Source organism: Neltuma alba, unplaced genomic scaffold (genome assembly GCF_004799145.2).
Source record: "Neltuma alba isolate B1F8T4 unplaced genomic scaffold, ASM479914v2 tig00001101_pilon, whole genome shotgun sequence".
NCBI classification, from domain to species: domain Eukaryota; kingdom Viridiplantae; phylum Streptophyta; class Magnoliopsida; order Fabales; family Fabaceae; genus Neltuma; species Neltuma alba.
In genome coordinates this window covers 1-9,157 of record NW_021632327.1, presented here as the reverse complement: position 1 = coordinate 9,157, position 9,157 = coordinate 1, and the positions used below count along the sequence as shown (strand labels likewise).

Genomic DNA, 9,157 nt, shown 5'->3' with positions numbered 1-9,157 from the left:
AGGGAAACGAAAAGAGAGATATTGTATTAGGGTGTGTTTGGGACAGTGGTAGCAGAAGTAACTTTTTTTCAATCTGACTTTTACAAAAGCCAAATTGAGTAAAAATCGGATAATATAATGTGATTTATGTTTGGATTAAATTTTGGAAAAAAGCCAGTTTGAGAAGTTGAAACTTATTTGGATGATAAATATAAAAGTAAGTTTGGATGTAAAATAACTTAAAATGACATGAATTTTATTCAATAGTACATATATAATATTAGATATATACAATGTGACTATTTTTTAAGAAGTAAGGAAAATAAAATTATTAAAAGTAAAGAAATTTAATTTATTATTAGAAAGAAATTATATATATAGTGTGACCATTTTAAAAGAAGTAATGAAAATAAAATTATTAAAAATAAGGAAATTAATTTATTGTTAGAAAGAAATTATACATGTAATGTGACCATTTTAAAAGAAGTATTGAAAATAAAATTATGAAAAATAAAAAATTAATTTATTATTGGAAGGAAATTGAAAAATGCTAAAATAATTAATTAAATATATGTAATGGATAAATATATATAAATTAGAAATCATATAAACGTAGTATTTTTAAACTAAATACATCACATAACTAATTGGATGCCATGCTCAATACAATTTGGTCTTTGATTGTGTCACGCACATGATTCATTTGTCTTGATCTAGGTAAATTTAAGGAGAATGTCTCACCAACTTGATCATCATTGTCTTCGTCAATTATACTTTCAAATTGAGCTTGTATGAAATCTCTATCAGTTTTAGAATTTCTTCGGAGAAAATTATGTATAGCCATTGTAGCACAAACTATTTGGACTTGAGTTTTGGATATCTTGTCTAAGATGCGAAACTTATTCTTCCACACCCCAAAAATCCTTTCTATAATGCACCTCAAACTTGAATGATAATAATTGAAGACTTCGTCATAATTTTTGAATCTCGATTGTCGCCTAAAGTCTGGAAGGTGATAGCACTCACATTTGTGTGAACCAAGATATCTTGGTGGAGTTGGATAGCTAGCGTCAACCAAATAATACTTCCCTAATAAATCATGAAATTATGTTGACATTATGAAATTAATGCAAATATGAAACGAATTCAATGTAATTAAAATTGAAGCTAATGAAAATATACTTTGAGGTGGATGAGGGAAATCCAAGGCTGGAGTTGAGACACCAGTGTTAAACACACAAGCATCATGTGCAGTACCTTCCTATCCCACCAACACAAAAGTAAAGCACATATCCCAATCACATATAGCCATGACATTCTATGTCGGATATCCCTTTCTCTTGATATATTTGTCTTTCTTCGAAAGACTCACCATACATCATATGTGAGTGCCATTAATTGCTCCTATTGCATCATTGAAATATGGCAAATATCATTTATCGTTTTTTATTTTTGGCTGAGTTACGAAAAACATAGGATTGAGTGGTTTGATATATTCCCTGGATAGACTAAGGTAAGCCTGTAATACTCTATGAAAATACCTACTTACAGTTTCTCCTGAATAATGAAACCTTTCTTGAATCATCCTATTACATTGTCCATGACCAACTGTGTTAAAAAACATAGCAACAATTTCTCCCACTCCCAGCTACTTAGAATTTTGTAAACCATGTTCAACTAGTTTAGAGTATAATCGCACGAACATTTCTTTTTCCACTCAAAACATGTCATAACACCGGACTTCATGCTCTTGCAAAATTTCTTGCACCCATAAATTACATGTTTACTGACTAGTTCTATGTGGCTTTTTGCACACATAAGGCATCACATATTGACTCACTAATATAGCTACCTCTTCATACTGTGTTATCTCTTCATCTAAAAGGGAAATTAATTGAGACTATTCGTCTTCCTCCGACCCCTCTTGAGACTGTTCATCTTCCTCCATCTACTCAAACATAAATTGATTGTTTCAATTTGCCATAAATAATGTAACCTATGAGTATGGTTAAATTCAACTGTAAGCATTTTTTTAAGTGACAAATAAATTCTTTTGAGTGAGAAATAAATATTTTTTTTGCTATTAAACATGCAAACACATAAAAATCAGTCTAAAAACATTCATAAGCTGCAACTACCATTATAAACAACACATATAACTTAGAAACATTGAAAAACATTCATAATCAATCAACAAGTTACATAATTTCATAATTCCACGAAGATTAACTTAGAAACATACAATAATAACTCTGGTTCGAGTTAGACAAAATAAAATTATAATATGCATCCTAAAATATAGTTCAAGCAGGGGGTTTCAGCCATGATAGTGGGTTGTATGCCATATCCTGTAGCCATGCAACCAAGTATTCCGGTTGTCCTTTTAGTGAAACAACCATTTCCTGAACACTCTTGTGCAATAGAGATCTTAAGCACCAGTTTCGAAAATCAGAGTTACTTGTAATTTCCTCAAGGTAGAGCACTTCAATCGTAATATCAGAACTTGATACCTCCTTTATTTTGTTTAGAACTGTCATTCTATTCTTAGATGCAGTAATTATTGCACTAACTGAATTTGTGATTTGTCTTGAGGTTGGAATTTTTTTTCCTTTTTTTTTCCTACTAGACCCTTCATCTCTCTTCCTCTTCCTATGGCTTCCTGAACCACTGGGTGCAGCATTTGCTCTTAAGTTCACGCTTGCCATCTCATTCGTAACTCCTACAGTAGCATTTCCAAGATCTTCTTCGCTATCCCCCAATCCTTGAAGTAGATCTTTATTGACTCTATACACATTGTCTTCGTCATCATCTTGTGTTTGAGGTTGGGTTAAAGATCGTGCCAACATATTCTCTCCAGATGCTATCACACCCTTGAATATCATGTTTAATTCATGAGCAAACTTCAACCTATGATACCTAAGTTTTTCATACTAGGGATTCTCCTGCAAGAATATAATCAACAAAAATAAAAGCCTATAACCAAAATAACATAGCCCATAACTCAAGATTAACAATTATATGCCAGTTTTTTCTTCTTGCACCACTCATTTGTTGCTAGCACTGTATTGTTTGTAGGGTCCCAACCTACACCAATCTCTTTGGTTAAATCAACCCATGTCCTCTAATCCTTCCTCAAGCTATCTAGCCTATTTTTCAATTGCTTCCTCTCATATGATTTTCCTGTTTATGTATTGAATGCAAAGTGAATGTTGTTTCACCCATTCTTTGAAAATGATGTTCCTTGATGATTTTTCCGGTAGATTTGCTCCATGTATTCTTTAAGTAACAGGTCTATGGTGCTTGTATCCCACGTTACCTTACCTTTTTCTTTGCTCAAAATTCTATTGGAAAATGTCAATCAACAATGCAGAAGGGAGTTACGGTGAACGAGAGCACTTTTCTTCCAACAATGTAGAAATATTATACAAATTCAAAAATCTTAAGTAAGAAGCATTCCATAAACAACACCAGTGGTAGCAATAAGCATTTCACATGATTGTCATCAATTTAAGGGGGAAAAAAAACAAAGAACCATGCAGAACTTTGCACGAGTAAATTTCAAAAGAATGGACTTCTCTGCTAGAATGATAATGCCAAAACCAGAACTTTGCAACTGAAACATCGACATCAACAAAGCATGTAAAAGCATGTAAAAACTGCTGTTGGTGCCCCAAAAGCCAAAATCCCACAAAACCACTTTAATAGCCATTCCAATTGACAGGGGAACCTATGAAAAGTAAAAGAAACCTGCATCAATATTTAGCAATCAGATGAAAATATAACTTATAGGCAGCCTCCGGCCACCATATCAGTCGCCGTTGAAGGAGAAAGGAGAGTAACCAGAATGGAAGAAACAGGAAAGGGGTAGTCAGTTTAGTTTCTTCCTACTTGGTTCGACAACCAGACCAGATTAATTGAAATAAGATTAGATCAAGAGCAAGAAACAAGAATAGTTCACGGTCAAGCTCCTAAACCAATAAAGCTATGGGTCTGAAAATTTAAAGAAGTTGCAGCTAAGAACAAGCAACAGAACGAGCAAATCTGGGACTAAAAAAATTGACCTCTTACTAGGTGAACAAACGAGACTATCACCAGTGTAGATCAGGAGTAGACGAGATCCGGCGGTGGCGACAGAACAGACGGTGACCAATGCTTGCAAACAAACGGATGAAGAAGAAGAACCAAACGAACATATGAAGAAGAAGAAGACCACAGTCCAGCCACTCCCACACAAGAACCAGAACAATGATACGGTGGAACACGGTGGAAACACCCCAAAAGACAGCAAGGGCACAATAGGGATATGGTAGAAGACGTTGGCGATATGGCTCCCTTTTTTTTTTTTTTCCAGGGCGTGTTTCAAATGGAAGGAGTGTGTTTGTCGTTTTTTTAACTGAAGTGAGAGAAAATTCATGCAAGGGTCAAGTAGGTAAAAGATTTTAACACCCAATTAATGTTCTAAGGGTATTATCTAACATACTCCTCACAAAAAAAAAAGCGCTTTCTTTCAGCTTCTTGCAAAAGTCCATTTCGGCCCCAAAAGTCAGATAAACCAAACGTGGGCCTAAACATCATTTTTGAACAGCCTGTTAACTTCTCTTATGGGGATGCACGTTTGGCTGCCCAAGCATGATCCCAAACACAACCTTCTCCGGTGGGGATGCACGTTTAGGGGCCCAAACATGATCCCAAACCCAGCCTTAGAGTTAGTTGATCAGCTTAATGCGGCAGAACCCCAAGTTAGATTTTGTTATAATTTATAGTTTATATTTAATTTTTTTGCCAACATATTATTTATAATTTATAATATTTAATTATGTATTTTTAATATTTGTAATTTTTTTCAATTATATATTTTTATTTACAAATTTTTTTATAAAACTTTTTATTTTTTAAAATATATTTCAGTCATTAAATGACACTTCTTTTCATTAAAATAATTTAAATTCATTATGTTATGTAAATTCATCTTATCATTTTTTATTATTTAATAAAAATCATACCTATTTTTATGATTTTATAAACTAAACTTACTTATTCAATTATAGTCCAAACAACTTTTCTATTTTTACAAACTAACTTTTATAAGATTCAATCCAAATATAAATTATATTATCCAATCTAACTTTTACCAATTTAATTTTGAATTAAAAATAAGCTATTTTTTCTACTGCTAATCCAAACAGACTCACTGTTTATATTTAACATCCATGAATTACTGGGGAATAATATACGAATCTTGTGTATTTGAATTAAATTAACAATACTGTCCTTGGCGGGGGGAAAAAGAATTAACAATACTGTTCATACTGTTCACAGTTTGAAACATTGCACGGTTTCAGTGTGTCACGCTTTCACTCTCAGTCTATGTTTTTGAAAAAAATAATAAAGAAACAGGGTTTCAGCAGCTCCAGCCTCCAGCAGCCGAGCCACCACCTCTTTGGCCCTGTTCGGCCGCCACTCTGTTCCTCTACTTGTTGAACCGTGAGCTTCGAGGCACACAGCGAATAGATGGAGCCTCATGCTTCGAACCTTCTGGACGAGGCCCTAGGGTTTCATGGCCACGACAAACCTCGCCGTCTGGGCCCTCGGTTCGTGCTTGTTGAAGATTGCGTAGAGACCAGTGGGGCTTTCGTTCTTCACCACCTCGTCAAGCGCTCTCTCTTTTCTCATCCTTCCTCTGTTGTCATCTTCGTTGCCTTCAATCACCCATTTGTTCACTACGACCGCGTCCTGAGAAAACTCGTCTGTTTCCTACTCCTTTTATCTCTTTCCTAATTGTAGGTTGCTCTGTATTCAATTTATCTATCAAATACTGGTGGTAATGTTTTGTCTGGCTGTTATAAGCTATAAGTGTGGTATGAATCTGTTGAGGATTATCGTTGTTGTTCAATTTTGTTTTGCTGATGAGAAGTCTGGATGGAAGGTGATGGAAGGAAAGGGAAGCCTGTTTCGGAGTTATTAGCTACGAAGCAGATATGATGCTAACCTGAGTAAAGATTGTTATTTTTTAACTTTTCCACATATGATAGCCCAGACATTAACAGCAACTTGCCTTAGCAGTTTTAACGTTTGGAAATATACTTTATGATTAACTGGTTTAGGAGTTGACAACTTAGTGTTTGGAGGATAAGTGTGGATTTATGCTAACAGATTCAATGAAATTCTAGTCTCCATAATTCATGTGAAGTTATTGATCGCATTTGGCAGATTTTTTTGTTTTAATTCTTTTTATTTGATCATTGTTTGAAGTTATTGTAAAATTTTGAAGCTCACAAAAGTATGGTGCAGTTCAGTCAATAGGTGTTCGTATTGTTCACAACTTCTACTCTGTACTTACTTTCTACATTTCTGGGGAAACTGTGTTGGTGTTAAATTATAGATAAACCGCAGATAGATTAATTGTGTTACTTATTAATGCTTCTTGTTTCAGGGTTGCAACTTAGCTGCTCAAAGAGATAATAGTAGATTCTTTTTTATTGACATGCTTATGTCACAGTGTCCAGGTGAGAAAAATAAGGTAATAATATCTAGTTCTGTTTTGTACCCTTAATGCTTGTGATTCTATTTAATAAATTTAAATAGGAGTGGCTCTATGCAGAAGGTAACCAGCAGGTTTTTAACTGTGATGATCCTTGCAAACCTGCCAGCTCTTGACAGTTTCCCCTGACTTTCTGGCTGATCATCATAAACTTCTCATAAACAAAAATAATTTAGACAAATTACCTTCTGATGAGAAATTGAGGATGTAATAAGCTGCCCGGTGGAGTTGGGTCTACTGTGTATACACTTACCCTTTTGTTGTTTATTTAATTATATGGGACTTTCTAGGCTTCATAAATAGTAAGAAGGGGCAGAGATGCGTTTCAAGCAACAAGGGTATCGAGGCAAAGTAGCCTCCAAGCTCAATGGAAGTCATAGTATGTGCCAAGTCCTGGTTGGAGTCTCTAGGCGTAGTAACTAGTAAGTTTGTGATAGGTAATTGTGTGTTCATCCTGAAATGTGTCGTGCTTAAAGCAGAACCAATAGCATATGATGTTATCTTACCTTTGGGACTACTAGCAAACTGAGAAATTTCACATAAACTCTTTTGGACTGAAAAAATAATAGTAATTACTAATTGCAAATTTCAATGATATTGATGATTAGATGAAGGAAAGCTTGCTCAAAATTGGCTTATCGTTCTGTTTGAGAAAATTGAAGGAGTGATCAGTTCATTACACCCAGACAGCAAGAAACTTGTTACCATCATGATAGATGATGTATCCCTTTTTCAAGTGGCTGCTAACGGCTCTTCAAATGATGTTTTGGACTTTCTGCATTACTGCCTGACTTTAACATCAGAATTTGTAAGATGAATATCTACTTGACAACTTTTTGCTTGTCGTTCCATGCTTTATTTCAGAGCTCGTGATTTATTGCTTGACTTCCAAAGATAAAATCTCTTTATTTAGTGCCCAAAAAATTTCTCCCTATCAAAATGATTCTACCTAGGTTTAGTCATAGTCACTTGACAAATAAGCTGATGTTACACAAATGAAAGGCCATGTGACTATTAACTATTGAGTTGGAGTAGATTTCCATAAAACAACATTGTTTAATTTTCACAAAGTATATTGAGATCGTACATAAAACATCAGGGACTTTGTTACTGCTAATTGGGTCTAAATTGAGACGGCGTGTTGGCAGAAAGCCAAACCTAGGGAAGTCCAGGTTATGCATTAACTACCAAATGGTTCCCATTTTGCCACATCAGCAAGTCTTTTGAGTGACCATGATTTTGCCAGACAAAAGGATCATTTGATTGGGAAAAATGTTTCAGTTACCAAATTGGGAAGATTTATTTCTTGAGGACCCAGTTGAGAAGATAGTGATCTTTTTGGGAACTAAATAATTGATTTACTGTTTCTTTATATTATAGGATGCTACATTTGTTGCGCTTGATCATAAGGATATCTATTGGATGGGGAGAGACCTATACTTATTTTAGAAATGGAGCACCTTGCAGACATTTTGATCAAGGCTGAACCATTGGTTACGGGTTTGGCAAAAGATGTGCATGGGCAGGTATACTTTTTCAATGTAAAATATTCTTATCGGTTGTTTATTTGACTCTCTTTCTGGTGTTAAAATTTGACTCAAGATATTTGGTAACTGTATTGTTCTTGAGAAACTAATATAGCTCTGGGATCCGTATAATATTCATGTGCATGTTGATTTAGTGGAGATGGTCCATATGATTCAATAGGCAACAATCTCCCGGCTTAATTTTGTTCCTCTTTATCATGTACATCCAGAAGCTCTACAGAGATACTTGACTACTGGTGGCATTTACTTAGTTTGACAATGGAATTTGCTCCATTATTTTTGCTTGACAATCTTTCTTATTGGAACCATTTTATGCAGTTGACGGTGATGAAAAAGGAAACGCAAAATCCTCAAATAAGCTCACCGATTAAGATACGCAATTTTCACTTCAGGATCAAGGAAAATGGCATAGAGTACTTTTATCCTGGCACCAAAGCCTAGTGAATTATGAAATGCACGTGGGCACAGCTGTTTAGTGTTTACTTGTAAAATTATTAGACTAATGCATTGTCTGTATTGACCATTGAGTTTCTTATTTGTCCGGAAGTTCAGTGGTCCAAGATTATTGATGATAATTAAGGATGTGATATTTTAAAATTTCAAAAAGTATCTGATAGGGGAATTGTTGAAAGAAGGGTAAAAGAGGGGGAAGCATGGAGATAAAGAGAAAGAACCTGAAATTAACAAGACTGAGACTATCTTTATTCACAAGTCATGGGAAATCTTATTAATCCTACTTGGATATCTAATTCAAAATAACCTCCAAATCCTAATAATTTAATTAGTGTTTATTTTACAAATCACATATCAATACTCTTTGTAGAATTATACAGGGTTCAAAATACCTTGGAGCCAATTTTTGAGAGTCTGCCCTTTGCTTCATTCGGTTAACAGCTCGATTTCTCTCTTGATATAACAGACCGATAGGCTACTTCAACCGTGGTATCCCTTTGTAAATAAGGGACATGGAGAGATGGCTTCTGTCCGTGTAATAATCTGTGCGGAGTCACTTGGAGAGGTGGTGATGATAAGTGGGTATTAACCACCGTTTTTGCCCAATGGAAGCCACTTGCGCCGATTTTCAGGCTTT

At 34.8% G+C, this 9,157-nt stretch overlaps 1 pseudogene; it reads left to right on the top strand.

Moving 5' to 3' along the window:
• The first annotated feature begins 5,378 nt into the window (after window positions 1–5,378).
• On the top strand, window positions 5,379–8,642 carry LOC114750493 (elongator complex protein 6-like; annotated as a pseudogene).
• The last annotated feature ends 515 nt before the right edge of the window (window positions 8,643–9,157 follow it).